The 16,255-nt window shown below is 40.5% G+C and overlaps 1 non-coding gene across 1 annotated transcript; it reads right to left on the bottom strand.

The window, feature by feature from the left end:
- Window positions 1–15,811: 15,811 nt before the first annotated feature.
- On the bottom strand, window positions 15,812–15,917 carry LOC130978840 (small nucleolar RNA R71). The gene has a single exon (XR_009086451.1). It is a non-coding gene; the product is annotated as a small nucleolar RNA R71 (small nucleolar RNA).
- Window positions 15,918–16,255: the final 338 nt, after the last annotated feature.

Here is a 16,255-nt window from a genome sequence, read left to right as displayed (position 1 = left end):
TCCCACCCCCCCATCCCTTTATATTTTATTCGGCCTCCTCCTCCTCATCTTCATCCAACCCTTGCTCTCCTTCTATCCCTCTTCTTTCTCCTCCTTTGCTTGAGGACATGCAAAACTCTAAGTTTGGTGTGCTTATCCGTGATCACAAAAACATACTCACTTAAGATCATGGCTCCTAAAGGAAAGCAAACCGCCCCAAAAGGAAAGAAAGAAAGCACTCCAAAGCCACTTTGGAATCAAGGGAAGTTCTTAACTAAAGAACATTCAGACCATTACTACAAGATAATGAGTCACAGATCAGTGATCCCGGAAGTCAGATTTGATCTGAAAGAAGATGAATATCCGGAGATCCAAGAGCAAATTCGAAACAGGAATTGGGAAATTCTGGCCAATCCTGAAACGAAAGTGGGGAAGAACATGGTTCAGGAATTCTATGCTAATCTATGGCAGACAAAAAGGCAAAGAATCATTGGAGCTGCTCTCTTTGACCATAAGACCTTAGTCAGAGGGAAAATCATTCATACCAATTCTGACAAGATCAGGGAGATATTCAAGATTCCTCAACTGAAAGATGACCCAGATTCTTTTAATAGGAGAATGATGAGGGTCAATAAAGGATTGGACAAGGTTCTGGAGGATATATGCATCCCTGGAGCCAAGTGGACTACCAGTACAACTGGCATCCCAGTTCAACTCAAAAGAGAAGATCTAAAACCAGTAGCCAGAGGCTGGCTGGATTTTATTAGTCGCTCCATATTGCCCACCAGCAACCATTCTGAAGTTACCATCAAAAGAGCTGTCATGATTCACTGCATCATGCTTGGAAAAGAGGTAGAAGTCCATCAGCTGATCTCATGTGAGCTATACAAAATAGCAAACAGGAACTCTAAGGACGCCAGATTGGCCTATCCAAGCTTAATCTCTATGCTTTGCAAAGATGCTGGAGTAAAGATGGGAATAACTGAATATATCCTAATTGAAAAGCCCATTACTGGAACATCAATGATCAGACAACAGCAGCAAGAGGATGCAACCAAGAGGAGAGCACAAGAAGCCCTCCCAGAACTGCCCCAATTCGAATACTGGAAACAGCTTGAGGCTTCTATTTCCAGATTGCAAGAAGCTATGGATCAAATAAAGGAAGAACAGAACAATCAAGGTAGCATGATTTGCAAAATGCTCAAAGAACAGGAAGAGCAAGGGCGTGATATAAGGGAGCTGAAGCGCCAAAAAAATTAATCCTTGAACCACACCCCAAAGATTAGAGGAGCATCTACTCCTCAAAACAACAGGTTGCTGAGTTCCAATTTTTTCTGCTTCAACTCTGTGATAATTATTCTTTTTAGAAATTGACCTTAGAAGTTAGATATTTAGTAGTAATTAGTATATCTATTTTGATTTTATTTCCAATTAAGCTATAATTTATTTTTCTCATCATCATTAGGCATGAATAAAGTAGTAGATTTTTAGAATAAAGAAGTAATCTATATTTTTCGAGTTCTTAATAATAAAATTTATAATTAATTATATGTGGTGGCAATACTTTTTGTTCTCTGAATGAATGCTTGAACAGTGCATAAATTGTACTTTGAATTTGATGAATATTGGCTCCTGAAAGGATGAGGAACACGAAAAATATTATTGATGATCTGAAAAATCATAGAATTGATTCTTGAAGCAAGAAAAAGCAGTTGAAAAAAAAAAAACACAATATTCACAAGCCATGGGCACTAGCCAAGAGTAAAAAGGATCCAAGGCTTTGAGCATCAATGGATAGGAGGGCCCAAGGAAATAAAATCCAGGCCTAAGCGGCTAAAACAAGCTGTCCCTAACCATGTGCTTGTGTCATGAAGGTCCAAGTGAAAAGCTTGAGACTGAGTGGTTAAAGTCGTGATCCAAAGCAAAAGAGTGTGCTTAAGAGCTCTGGACACCACTGACTGGGGACTCTAGCAAAGCTGAGTCATAATCTGAAAAGGTTCACCCAGTTATGTGTCTGTGGCATTTATGTATCCGGTGGTAATACTGGAAGACAAAGTGCTTAGGGCCACAGCCATGACTCATAAAATAACTGTGTTCAAGAATCAACATACTACACTAGGAGAGTCAATAATACTATCTGAATTCTGAGTTCCTAAGGATGCCAATCATTCTGAAAATTTAAAGATACAGGGAGATGCCAAAACTGTTCAGAGGCAAAAAGCTACAAGCCCCGCTCATCTAATAAGAATCTGAGCTTCATTTAAAACTCGAGAATATTATTACTTCTTTATTTCTGTTAAAACCTATTTTATTTATCTAGTTGCTTGAGGACAAGCAACAGTTTAAGTTTGGTGTTGTGATGAGCGGATATTTTATACGCTTTTTGGGGATAATTTCATGTAGATTTTAGCATGTTTCAGTTAGTTTTTAGTAAAATAATATTAGTTTTTAGGCAAAAATCATATTTCTGGACTTTACTATGAGTTTGTGTGATTTCAGGTATTTTCTGGCTGAAATTGAGGGAGCTGAGCAAAAATCTGACTTAGGCTGAAAAAGGACTGCTGATGCTGTTGGATCCTGACCTCCCTGCACTCGAAATGGATTTTCTGGAGCTACAGGAGTCCAATTGGCGCGCTCTCAACGGCTTTGGAAAGTAGACATCCAGGGCTTTCCAGCAATATATAATAGTCCATACTTTGCGCAAGGATAGACGACGTAACTTGGCGTTAAACGCCAAGTTCATGCTGCTGTCTGGAGTTAAACGCCAGAAAAACGTCATGATCCGGAGTTGAACGCCCAAAACACGTCATAACCTGGAGTTTAACGCCAAGAAAGTCCTCCACTCGTGGATAGCTTTAGTCTCAGCCCCAGCACACACCAAGTGGGCCCCCAGAAGTGGATTTCTGCACCAATTATCTTAGTTTACTCATATTCTGTAAACCTAGGTTACTAGTTTACTATTTAAACAACTTTTACAGACATTTCTTGTACCTCATGACATTTTCAGATCTGAATTACATACTTTTGACGGCATGAGTCTCTAAACTCCATTGTTGGGGGTTAGGAGCTCTGCAGCGTCTCGATGATTTAATACAATTCCTTTGTTTTCCATTCAAACACGCTTGTTCTTATCTAAGATGTTTATTTGCGCTTAATTGTGAAGAAGGTGATGATCCGTGACACTCATCACCTTCCTCAATCCATGAACGTGTGCCTGACAACCACCTCCGTTCTACATCAGACTGAATGAATATCTCTTAGATCCCCCAACAGAATCTTCGTGGTATAAGCTACATGGATGGCGGCATTCATGAGAATCCGGAAAGTCTAAACCTTGTCTGTGGTATTCCGAGTAGGATTCCGGGATTGAATGACTGTGACGTGCTTCAAACTCCTGAGGGCTGGGCGTTAGTGACAGACGCAAAAGGATCAATGGATTCTATTCCAACCTGATTGAGAACCGACAGATGATTAGCCGTGCTGTGACAGAGCATAGGAACGTTTTCACTGAGAGAATGGGAAGTAGCCACTGACAACGGTGACACCCTACATAGAGCTTGCCATGGAAGGAATCTGCGTGTGAGAAGAGGATTTCAAGGAAGAGTTGAAGTCAAAGGACAAAGCATCTCCAAAACTCCAACATATTCTCCATTATTGCATAACAAGTAACGCTAGTATTCTTTATTATTCCAACTTACAATTTTAAGTAGTTTGTAGTTTGGCTTTTTACAAGTAAAATCCAATTAACCTTATTGGCATCCTGACTAAGATTAATAAAATAAACATTGATTGCTTCAAGCCAATAATCTCCGTGGGATCGACCCTTACTCACGTAAGGTATTACTTGGACGACCCAGTGCACTTGCTGGTTAGTTGAACGAAGTTGATCTTGTACCAGGCTCTATTATCATATTCCATAAAGAGATACAATTTCGTCCACCAACCGGTTTGCAAATTTTATAGGATCAGTTGAAGGGAGCAGCTGGTCAGCTTTTTCCTGCTGTGTGAAGTTCTTCTCCCGCCATGAGGAATCGTGCATTAGAGCAATGATGGACTGGGAGGAAGATCCTCTCTTGCACTTGCCAGTAGCCTTGCCTTTGCCTTTCCTTTGTGAGGCAGGCATCCTGAAAAACAGAAAACTAGGAAATGGATAAAATAGGAAAGCAAATAGGCAATGCAAACAAAGGAAACTTAAAGCGGTACGGGAGAAATAGAATAAGGAAAATGAATAATTGAAATGTGATTGAACTAATGTTAAATGGAAAGAGAAAAATAGTACTCATAAATGAACAAGCTGTTTATGAACCAGGAAATCAAAAAGGATAAGATAGTCTGCCATAGCATTCACGAAATGGTCTGGGAAAGCAGAGTAAAACAAAGTTCAGAAATGCCAAACCAAAACATGAATGAAAACAATTTAAAAAAATTTGGGCAGCATTCCGGCTAAAATTGGATTGTCCCGAAAAATAAACAGCAATCATATCAGTTCATATGAATTAAAAAAAATCAAGCTGCATGTACATAGATGTAAAATAAACATAAAAACTCAATGTAAACAGCAGCGATATACAAGAAAGCAGCATATGAATCATGAATATATCAGCAATAGATTTGCACATAGGATAAAACAGAAGTAAGAACAGTGCAAGTAAACAGACCTAGATTCACTAACCACAGCCTAAGCTACCTAACAACCTAAAAATTCACTACAACATGCAAGTCTAGTTATCCTAATTGTGAACATAAACGGGATAAAAAATACAGAAAAGTGACGAACGGATAAAAAATGGTTGCGTGTTGCGGAACCTGGTAAGCGGAAGGGGTGGAACAGGGAAGAAAGTGGCTGCGACGGCGTCCGGCGCGGTGGTGGTGCACGGCGACGCGGTGGCGGCTGAGGGGGCAGTGGTGGCGAGGGTTTTGGGTTAGTAATAGAAGAAGGGGGTGCGGTTGGGTGGCAGAGAGAGAGGGAGCGCGGCTGGGTGGGCAGCGCGGTGGTGGGCGGTGGCGGCTGGGTGGTGCTGGGTGGTGGTTGGAGGGAGAGGGAGCAGAGAGGGAAAAGAGGATTGGGGGTGGGGGGCTCGCGACTGATAGGGTTCGCGTGGTTGGGGGGGTTATATTATCGAATCCATGCGGCCGCGTGGGGCACGCGGTCGCGTGGTTGGGATGAAAATGGGGATGATGCGATCGCGTGGGTCGCGCGATCGCATGAGAGGGGGAAAAGTGGAATGACGCGATCGCGTGGGTCTCGCGATCGCGTCGCTGGAATTCGTGCTAAACGCACGACTCCAGCGCCGTTTCAGCGCAACTCTCTGTTTTCTTTTGGGTGATATGCAATCTATGCGACGCGGTCGCGTGGTATTGGGGTTGGGTAAGTGACGCGATCGCATGGGGCATGCGATCGCGTGGGCCAATTTGTGCGAAACGCACAAGGGCCGCACGATTCCAGCCCAACTTTCTGTTCGTTGGATCCTTACGCCGATATATATATCACGCGGCCGCGTGAGTCACGCGGTCGCGCGGGTGGTGTTTTCGCAATAAGACGCGATCGCATGGGGCATGCGGTCGCGTCGTGCAACCTTTTTTTTATGCATGAAAAATGCAGAATGCAATGATTAACATGAATGCTATGCATGATTCCAGGGTTAATAAATTAAAATGAAAAAGAAAAAATGAAAGCAATCAACAAGAAATAAATTGAAAAAGAAGCGACCATACCATGGTGGGTTGTCTCCCACCTAGCACTTTTGGTTAAAGTCCTTAAGTTGGACATTGGAAGAGTATCCTGTTATGGTGGCTTATGTTTAAATTCGTCCAAAAATTTCCACCAGTGCTTGGAATGCCAATAGCCTCCGGGGTCCCAAACTAGACATGTAAAGCTTCTGAGCAGCTTCAAACAGATATTCAGCCTCCCGGGATGACGAATGTCAGAGCATAATCCATGATCCCAAGCTGTGTTTTTAGATCCGCCTCCGTTTTGATTTGTAAGTTTCCATTCGGGCGGGTTAAAAAGTAGAATCTCACCGTGGTGACCAAACGTTCTCCGTGATCCATGCAATTGAGCATGACACCAATCCGTGTACTTCGAGGTGAATAAGTAAAATTATAAGTTAAGGATTGTACCCACTTGAAGCTTGTATTAGGTGGTAATGGCCTTGGGATAGGTATTTTTGGTGGTTCTGCAAGTTCCATTTCCTTGCGCTCTTCTGTGAATTCTTCCACCTCCTTGCAAAGATCTTCAATTGTATCTGTATCCTGGTCAAAGTCTTATATGTCTTCCTCATCACTCAAGTCATAGATTGGAGGTTGAGAGAAATCTACCTCTGCATCATCTTCATATTCACTTGGGGAAGATTCTTCAATTTCAGAGAATTCACTTGCGGATGCAAGTTCATCACCAAGAGAGCTAGACTTGTGATTATCATCATCAAGGGAAGTTGCTTCTTGGATTATTCCGTCTGATTCCTCATAAACGACTTGCCTTGGAGATTGTACAGCATCTTCCTTAGCATCAACTATAGCATCCTGGACGGAGTTTTCCTCAATTCTGGATTCCCAAGGAAGTTCAGCATCGCCTAGATCTTCAACCAACTCTTCTTCTTGAACAATGACAGCTTCTTCCACTTGTTCTAGTACGAATTCATTCTCTTCCTTGTCCACTGGAGTCTCTAGTATTTCTTTCATGCTACGCTCTTCATCGGGTTGTCCACATGGAGCTGTGGTTGATCCTTGTATATTTGAGCGCTTAGTGGCCCATTGGATTAGTGCTTGCTCCAGTTGTTGAATTGTTGTTTGAAATTTAATTACTGTTTCTTTTAGGCAATCCTCTGCTTCATGGTTTGCTGGACTTAGACATGATACATAGGGAAGTGGTGATGATTGGGAACGATCGGATTGGTATTGGGGTAAGGAAGGATCATATGATGGCGAATGGTGAAGAAAAGCTTGTGAGTGTGGTGGTTCGAGGTTATGTTGAAGGGATGGTTCATATGCACGGGGTGGAGCTTGTTGGTAGTTACAAGGTTGTCCACCATGTCTTTCAGCTGGGTATGAGTGATAGAATGGTCTTTGTCCAGGATATCTCGGAGGGTGTTGCTGCCAAAAGGGTTGATTAGATCCTCTTGGTTCTATCCATCCTTGATTGGTCTGACCTTGATGCACATTCCTGCTATAACTTCTATTTCCTTTAACAATATTAGAACCAAACTCAAAGCGAGAGGGGTGAGAGTTCATGGTATCAAATAAAGATAAAAAGGAAAAACGAAAATAAATAAACAAGCAAAAGAAAAATATTTACAGTAACCAATAATAAGGCACACGTTAGCAGTTCCCCGGCAACGGCGCCATTTTGATGAGAGAACTTTTGCGTGGTCTAGAAAATTGCAGATAAATCCTCGTTGCAAGTATAGTTTCTAAACCTTCAAAAGTCCTTTCATACAAACGTTTTGGGTGTCACAAGTAACAAACCCCTTTAGAAATTGTTAACCGAGTATTCAAACCTCGGGTCGTCTTCTCAAGGAACTGCGAGAAAGCATATTCTTATTATTGGTTATAAAGGTTGTAAACGGGGTTTAGAAGGTGAGAAGCAAGTAATTTAAATGATGAGTGAATTAAATGGCAATTAAAAATAAATAATAACTGTAAAACAACTTTTGGCAAGATAAGGGAATTTAGAGGTCTAACTTAGTTATCTCTCTCAACTATAATAAAAGTTGAATCTAAACTCCACTTAGTCAACCTTTACCAGGGCAAAGGAAAGTCAAGGGACTAATTAAATTGACCTTTGAATCCTAATTATTTCCTAAGAAAAGGTTGGGATTATTCAGGTTCAGCTCAATTAGCAAGATAACGATTATTCATTACGTTGAGTTTAATAACAGTTGAGTTACTAAATTCTTAATCAGAACCAAAAAGGGGAAAAAGTAAAATTACTGGAATAATAAAAATATCCTTAGATGGGAAGCAAAGGTAACTTAATTCAAAGAGAACAATTATAAACTGAAAATACCTCAATTATCATTAATTCAAATAATTATCTGTAACATAGAATAATTCATAAATTAAATTATAAAAGTAAATGACCATCCGTGACATGGGAGAAATTCATAAATCAAATTATAATAATCAACTCAATTGTTGGAATAAATAAATAAAATTAAAACTTAAAATAAAAGAACATTAAACCTGGGATCCAGAGTTACTCTTGAAACAAGAAGAAATCCTAAATCCTAAAAGAGAGAGAGAACCTCTCTCTAGACTAAATCTAAATCATTGAAAACTAAAATTATGCGAGCTCTTTTTTTGAATGGATGCATTTCCCCACTTCATAACCTCTGGTCTATGCCTTCTGGACTTGGATTTGGGCCAAGAAGGGCCTCAGAACTCGCTGGGGCGTGTTCAGTAATTTTCTGGTGCGTGGCCTCTGTCACGCGTCCGCGTGGGTCACACGGTCGCGTCATTCGGAGCTTTTTCTTGCCACGCGGTCGCGTCAGTTACGCGACCGCGTCATGTGCGTTCTGCTTAAGGCACGTGGTCGTGTCAGTCATGCGGCCACGTCGCTGCTGATTCGTGCTTGGCACGCGATCGCGTCGTCCATGCGATCGCATGGATACCAGTTTCCTTAAAGCTCCGTTTTGCTTTCTCCTTTCCTTTTAGTATGTTTCCTTTTTCATCCTTTAAGTCATTCTTCCTTAGAAAATCTGAAACTACTCAACACACTAATCACGGCATCGAATGGAAATAAAGGTAATTAAAATAATTAATTTTCAAAGCTTATGAAACATGTTTTTCACAATATGACATAATAAGGAAGGGAAAGTAAAACCATGCAATTAATGTGAATAAGTAGGTGAGGGATTGTATAAATCACTCAAATTAAGCACAAAATATCTCATGAAATATGGGTTTATCAAGGAACCTAAGGAATCTGAGGCTCACCTAGAGACCATAAAGATTCCATTGAACCTCCTTTTACCATTCACGAGCTCTGAGAACTATTCTTCCTCTGAAGAGGATTAAAATGTAACTGAAGAGCAAGTTGCTCAATATCTAAGAGTCATCATGAAGCTGAATGCCAAGTTGTTTGGTAATGAAACTTGGGAAGGTGAACCTCCCTTGCTCATTAGTGAACTAGATACATGGGTTCAGCAAACTCTACCTCAAAAGAAACAAGATCCTGGTAAAATCTTGATATCCTGTACCATAGGCACCATGACCTTTAAGAAGGCTCTGTGTGACCTGGGGTCAGGTATAAATCTTATGCTATTCTCTGTAATGGAGAAACTGGGAATCTTTGAGGTACAAACTGCCACTTTCTCATTAGAGACGGCAGACAAGTCAATAAGACAAGCTTATAGAATGGTAGAGGATGTGTTAGTGAAGGTTAAAGGCCTTTACATCCCTGCTGATTTCATAATCTTAGACACTAGGAAGGAAGAGGATGAATGCATCATCCTTGGAAGACCCTTCCTAGCCACAGCAGGAGCTGTGATTGATGTTAACAGAGGAGAATTAGTCTTTTAATTGAATGGGGACTACCTTGTGTTTAAGGCCCAAGGGTATCCCTCTGTAAACATGAAAAAGAGGCATGATAAGCTTCTCTCAATACAGAGTCAAACAAAGCCCCCACAATCAAACTCTAAATTTGGTGTTGGGAGGCCACAACCAAACTCTAAGTTTGGTGTTGAACCCCCACATTCAAACTCTAAGTTTGGTGTTGGGAGGTCCCAATAATGCTTTGATGATTTGTGAGGCTCCATGAGAGCTCACTGTCAAGCTATTGACATTAAAGAAGCGCTTATTGGGAGGCAACCCAATTTTTATTTATCTATATTTTTATTGTTCTTTTATGTTTTATTAGGTTTATGATCATGTGGAGTCACAAAATAATTGCAAAAATTAAAAACAGAATCAAAAACAGCAGAAGAAACAGCACACCCTGGAGGAAGAGCTTATTGGCGTTTAAACGCCAGTAAGGAGCATCTAGCTGGCCTTCAACGCCAGAACAGAGCATGAATCTGGCGTTGAACGCCAGAAACATGCAGTAGTCTGGCGTTTAAACGCCAGGATTGCACCCTGAGGAAAGCTGGCGTTTAACGCCAGCAACATGCTACATCTGGGCGTTTAACGCCAGAAATAAGCTTCAGTCTGGCGTTAAACGCCAGGATTACATGCAGAGGGCGTTCTACACGCCTAATTGGTGCAGGGATGATAAATCCTTGACACCTCAGGATCTGTGGACCCCACAAGATCCCCACCTACCTCAACACACCTTCTCTCTTCTTCACTCACATCCATCCACTCTTCCCCATAAACCCCATCTACCTTCAAATTCAAAATCTCTTTCCCACCCAAACCCACCCTAAATGACCGAACCTACTACCCTATCCCTCCACTATATAAACCCCTCCATCCTTCTTTTTTTCACACAACACAACCCTCTCTTCTCTCCCTTAGCCGAATACACATCTCTCCCTCTCCTCCATATCTTCTTCTTCTTCATCTATTCTTTCTTCTTTTGCTCGAGGACGAGCAACATTCTAAGTTTGGTGTGGTAAAAGCATAGCTTTTTTTGTTTTTCCATAACCATTGATGGCACCTAAGGCCAGAGAAACCTCAAGAAAGAGGAAAGGGAAGGCAATTGCTTCCACCTCTGAGTCATGGGAGATGGAGAGATTCATCTCAAGGGTCCATAGCTCAGTAATAGAGCATTTGACTGCACAACAAGAGAGCCCACTCATGGACCTCAACAAGAGCATAAGGAATTCCCTCATCAAGAAATCCCTGAGATGCCTCAAGGGATACATTTTCCTCCACACAATTATTGGGAGCAACTAAGGATAGGAACACGAAAATCACTAGGGATCAAGCAACAGAGACAAGGAAGAGACATAGAAGAGCTCAAGAGCACCATTGGTCCTTCAAGGAGAAGGCGCCACCATCACTAAGGTAGACTAATTCCTTAACTTCCTTGTTCTTATCTCTCTGTTTTTTGGTTTTTAAAGCTTCATGTTATCTATGTTTGTGTCTTTACTACATGATCATTAGTGTCTAGTGTCTATATCTAAAGGCTATGAATAATTCCATGAATCCTTCACCTTTCTAAATGAAAAATGTTTCTAATATAAAAAGAACAAGAAGTACATGAGTTTCGAATTCATCCTTGAAATTAGTTTAATTATATTGATGTGGTGACAATACTTTTTGTTTTCTGAATGAATGCTTGAATAGTGCATATTTTTTATCTTGTTGTTTATGAATGTTAAAATTGTTGGCTCTTGAAAGAATAATAAAAAAGAGAAATGTTATTGATGATCTGAAAAATCATAAAATTGATTCTTGAAGCAAGAAAAAGTAGTGAAAAACAAAAGCTTGCGAAAAAAAAGTGGCGAAAAAAAATATATATAAAAAAAGAAAAAGCAAGCAGAAAAAGCCAATAGCCCTTAAAACCAAAAGGCAAGGGTAAAAAGGATCCAAGGCTTTGAGCATCAATGGATAGGAGGACCCAAGGAAATAAAATCCAAGCCTAAGCAGCTAAATCAAGCTGTCCCTAACCATGTGCTTATGGCATGCAAGTCCAAGTGAAAAGCTTGAGACTGAGTGGTTAAAGTTGTGATTCAAAGCAAAAAGAGTGTGCTTAAGAGCTCTGGACACCTCTAACTGAGGACTTTAGCAAAGCTAAGTCACAATCTGAAAAGGTTCACCCAGTTATGTGTCTGTGGCATTTATGTATCCGGTGGTAATACTGGAAAACAAAGTGCTTAGGGCCACGGCCAAGACTCATAAAAGTAGCTGTGTTCAAGAATCAACATACTTAACTAGGAGAATTAATAACACTATCTGAACTCTGAGTTCCTATAGATGCCAATCATTCTAAACTTCAAAGGATAAAGTGAGATGCCAAAATTGTTCAGAGGCAAAAAGCTACAAGTCCCGCTCATCCAATTAAAACTAATATTAATTGATGTCTTGAGATTTATAGTATATTCTCTTCTTTTTATCCTATCTGATTTTCAGTTGCTTGGGGACAAGCAACAATTTAAGTTTGATGTTGTGATGAGCGGATAATTTATACGCTTTTTGGCATTGTTTTTAGGTAGTTTTTAGTAGGATCTAGCTACTTTTAGGGATGTTTTCATTAGTTTTTATGCAAAATTCAAATTTTTGGACTTTACTATGAGTTTGTGTGTTTTTCTGTGATTTCAGGTATTTTCTAGCTGAAATTGAGGGACCTGAGCAAAAATCAAATTCAGGCTGGCAAAGGACTGCTGATGCTGTTGGATTCTAACCTCCCTGCACTCGAAATAGATTTTTTGGAGCTATAGAACTCCAAATGGCGTGCTCTCAATGGTGTTGGAAAGTAGACATCCAGAGATTTCCAGCAATATATAATAATCCATACTTTATTCGAGGTTAGATGACGCAAACTAGCATTCAACGCCAGTTCCATGCTGCATCCTGGAGTAAAACACCAGAAACACGTCACAAACCAGAGTTAAACGCCAAAAACACGTTACAACTTGGCGTTTAACCCAAAGAGAAGCATCTGCACGTGTGAAGCTCAAGCTCAGCCCAAGCACACACCAAAGTGGGCCCCGGAAGTGGATTTCTACACTTAGACTTATTTTTGTAAACCCTAGTAGCTAGTTTAGTATAAATAGAACTTTTAACTATTGTATTAGACATCTGGGTATCTTGGGACGTTGAGTTCTTAGACTATGGGGGCTGGCCATTCGGCCATGCCTGGACCTTGATCACTTATGTATTTTCAACGGTGGGGTTTCTACATGATGCCAGGGCATCTAGGCCAGTTTCACTGACCTTTTCTTTACTACTTTAGGGTAGTCTCATGCATTTTCTTAGAGAATAAGGCATGTTTTGGATGAAAATACACTCACACCTTGATTCAAGTAACTATTTTGAATTTCACATGATTTCATAAGGATTTTGCAAGAATTGAATGACAAATTGATGATGCATAATCTCATGACTTTGGCTAGAGCTTTAATGCACTTTATTTTCTTGGTTTCAGAACAAAGGAAGCAAGGAAGAACCACGTTAGTAGCCACGTTAACCTAGTTAACGTGACCACTAACGTGGAATGGGAATGAGCTTGCAATGTTAATAAGAAAAGTGATCACCAATAATGCCTGCGAAGCCATTATAAGTCCACGTTAATTGCCACGTTAACTAGGTTAATGTGGTAGTTATCGTGGAGACTAAGAGAGCTCCAACGTTAGTGGTAAACGCGAACACCACTAACGCTCCAAAATTTGGCAATGAGCCACATTAAGAGTCATGTTAACTTAGTTAACGTGAACTCTAACGTGAAAGAAAGGAACAATGCCAACGTTAGTGACACTCACCTTTGTCACTAACGTTGGATCAAACTAGCATTGCCCACGTTAGTGGTCACATTAAGACCACTAACATGAAAGTTAACGTGGAGCTAAGATTGATGAGCCAACATTAGTGACACTCACCTTTGTCACTAACGTTGGAGATGGCATTCATTACCACGTTAGTGGCCACGTTAACTTAGTTAACGTGAGCTCTAACGTGGAGAGTAGGGGCACTTGGAGCGTTAGTGACAAAGGTAAGTGTCACTAACGCTCTCAAAGATGAGGCATAACAACGTTAAGAGCCACGTTAGTTACACTAACGTGAACTCTAACGTAGGGACAAGGGGCACAAGGCAACGTTATTGGGAAAGGTGAGTCCCAATAACGCTTGCGAAGGTTCATAAGGCAACGTTAGTGGTCACGTTAGTGCCACTAACGTTGGAGTTAACGTGGGCTATATGGGGTTGGAACGTTAGTGAAAAAGGTGATTGCCACTAACGTTCTCAAACCCACAATTTCACTTAACGTTAACATCACTAACGCCCATGCCTAACTCACACTTTTCTGCAAGCTGAGCCCACTAAAGATTGTAACTACTTCAACTCATGATCTAAGGCCCACATCCAAGACTTGGAGAACTCACTAGAAGATCAAGAAGAGTAGTATATATAGGAGTTGTTTTGAACTATAGAGAAGCTTGGCACTTTGGAGAACTACCCTCTGTATATTTACTTTTCTGCACTTTTAGCTAAGCATGTATTATTTTCTGCCATTTTCCATTTCTAGAGCTATGAACAACTAAACCCCTTTCATTGGGTTAGGGAGCTCTGTTGTAATTTGATGGATCAATTATAGTTTTCATTCTTCTTCTTCTTTCTTCTCTTTTGATTTACTAGAAAGTTTTCGATCTTAATTCAATTGGTTAGTTGTCTTGGAAAAGAAACTCTCCATAATTGGATCTCCTCTGAGCCTTGGAAAAGGAATGAGGAGATCATGCTAGAAATGCTTTCTCATGTTGGACCAAATTGGGGTCTGGACGGATATAGTGACATGTAATCCTCCCAACACTTTGATTTGGAAATACATGTGGTATAATTAGTGACCACACTTTATCTCTTCCCAAGAGCAATTAAATCAAAGAATTGGACAATTGTTCAAGCTTAGAGAGATTGGGTTGCCAAGGAATTGGAATCCAATCACCTAAGATTGCCAAGGAGATCAATAAATGCTTTGATTGAGGAAGAGATGAAAATGAATTTGATCCAGAGAATACAACATCTCCTGAGCCCAATGAATTCCCCATTTCTAATCTTACCCATTCTCTTTACTTTCTTCCATTTATTTCTATGCTCATTTCCCCAAATCCCCATCTAAGATTTTGCACTTTATTTTCTGCTATTTACTTTCCCGCCATTTAATTTTCTGCAATTCTCAAACTACATTCTGTTTAGCTCAACTAGCATACTCTTCCAACTAAAGTTGCTTGACCAATCAATCCATGTGGGATTCGACCTCACTCTATTGTGAGTTTTTACTTGACGATAATTCGGTATACTTGCCGAAGGGAAATTTGTTGAGAGACAGATAATTCGGTATATTTTATGCATCAAGTTTATCGCGCTGTCGCCGGGGATTGATTTTGTATCAACAATGATTAAGTTGGAAGTTCACTAGATTGAGCATTTTTCTTTTGTTTGTTTACTTTATTCAGTCGTTTAGCTTTAGTTTGTTTAGTTTCATCCTCATCCCCTATACCCTCTCTGTTTTCTTTCTTTCTTTGTTATTATTTACAATTCTACTCACTAACCCACTAACTATTTGATAATTTGCACCACTCACACTAACAATCACTCTAACAAAAATAATCTCTTCATTTCATCTCTTGCTGTTTGCTTTGTTAGTTGTATGACAGGGAGAAGAGGGGGAGCTTCAACTTCCTTCGATTCAGAACCTGAAAGGACCCTCCGGAGACTAAGGAGGGAAGCAAGAGGGAAAGGAGTTGTTGGTGATGAGGAAGAGGAAGAGTATTTTGAAACAAACATGAAGGAGAATTTGGAAAACAATCATGAAGGAGAAGCTCACAACCATGCTAGAGAAGGCCCTGCAAATCATGCTGGGCAAGAGAGGAGAGTTCTAGGCTCTTACATCAATCCAAATCCAGGAAACTGTGGAAGTAGCATCCAAAAGCCCACCATACATGCCAACAACTTTGAATTAAAACCCCAGCTCATCACCCTTATTCAGAACAATTGCTCATTTGGAGGAAGGCTCAAGAAGACCGCAATCAACATCTAACCACCTTCCTGAGAGAATATGTGACATTGTGAAGTCTAATGGAGTCCACTCGAATGTCAATAGGCTGCTTTTGTTCCCTTTTTTACTCAGGAACAAAGCATCCAAGTGGCTTGAATCCTTTTCAAAGGAGAGCTTAACAAATTGGGAAGAAGTGGTGAACAAATTTTTGGCAAGATTCTACTCTCCCTAAAGAATTAACAGGCAGAGAGCTGAGGTACAAACTTTCAGGCAACAAGATGGTGAAACTCTCTATGAGGCATGGAAGAGTTTCAAGGACTTAACAAGAAGATGCCCACCAGATATGTTCAATGAATGGGTTCAACTTCACATTTTCTATGAAGGTCTCTCTTATGAGTCAAAGAAGGTTGTAGACCATTCCTCAGGAGGCTCTCTAAACAAGAAGAAAACCATTGAAGAAGCCATAGATGTCATTGAGACGGTAGCTGAGAATGACTACTTCTATGCCTCTGAAAGAAACAACACTCGAGGAGTAATGGAGCTGAACCACATGGATGCATTGCTAGCTCAAAATAAGATGATCACCAAGCAGCTAGCAGATCTTACCAAGAAGGTGGAGGAAAACCAAGTTGCAGCAGTCATCACTTCATCACCAGCTCAAGAAGGATTGAATATAGGAGAAAAAG

The sequence above is a fragment of the Arachis stenosperma genome, chromosome 4, assembly GCF_014773155.1.
Source record: "Arachis stenosperma cultivar V10309 chromosome 4, arast.V10309.gnm1.PFL2, whole genome shotgun sequence".
In the NCBI taxonomy this organism is placed as follows: domain Eukaryota; kingdom Viridiplantae; phylum Streptophyta; class Magnoliopsida; order Fabales; family Fabaceae; genus Arachis; species Arachis stenosperma.
Note: the sequence above shows the minus strand (reverse complement) of the source record. Positions and strands in the feature narration are given on the sequence as shown.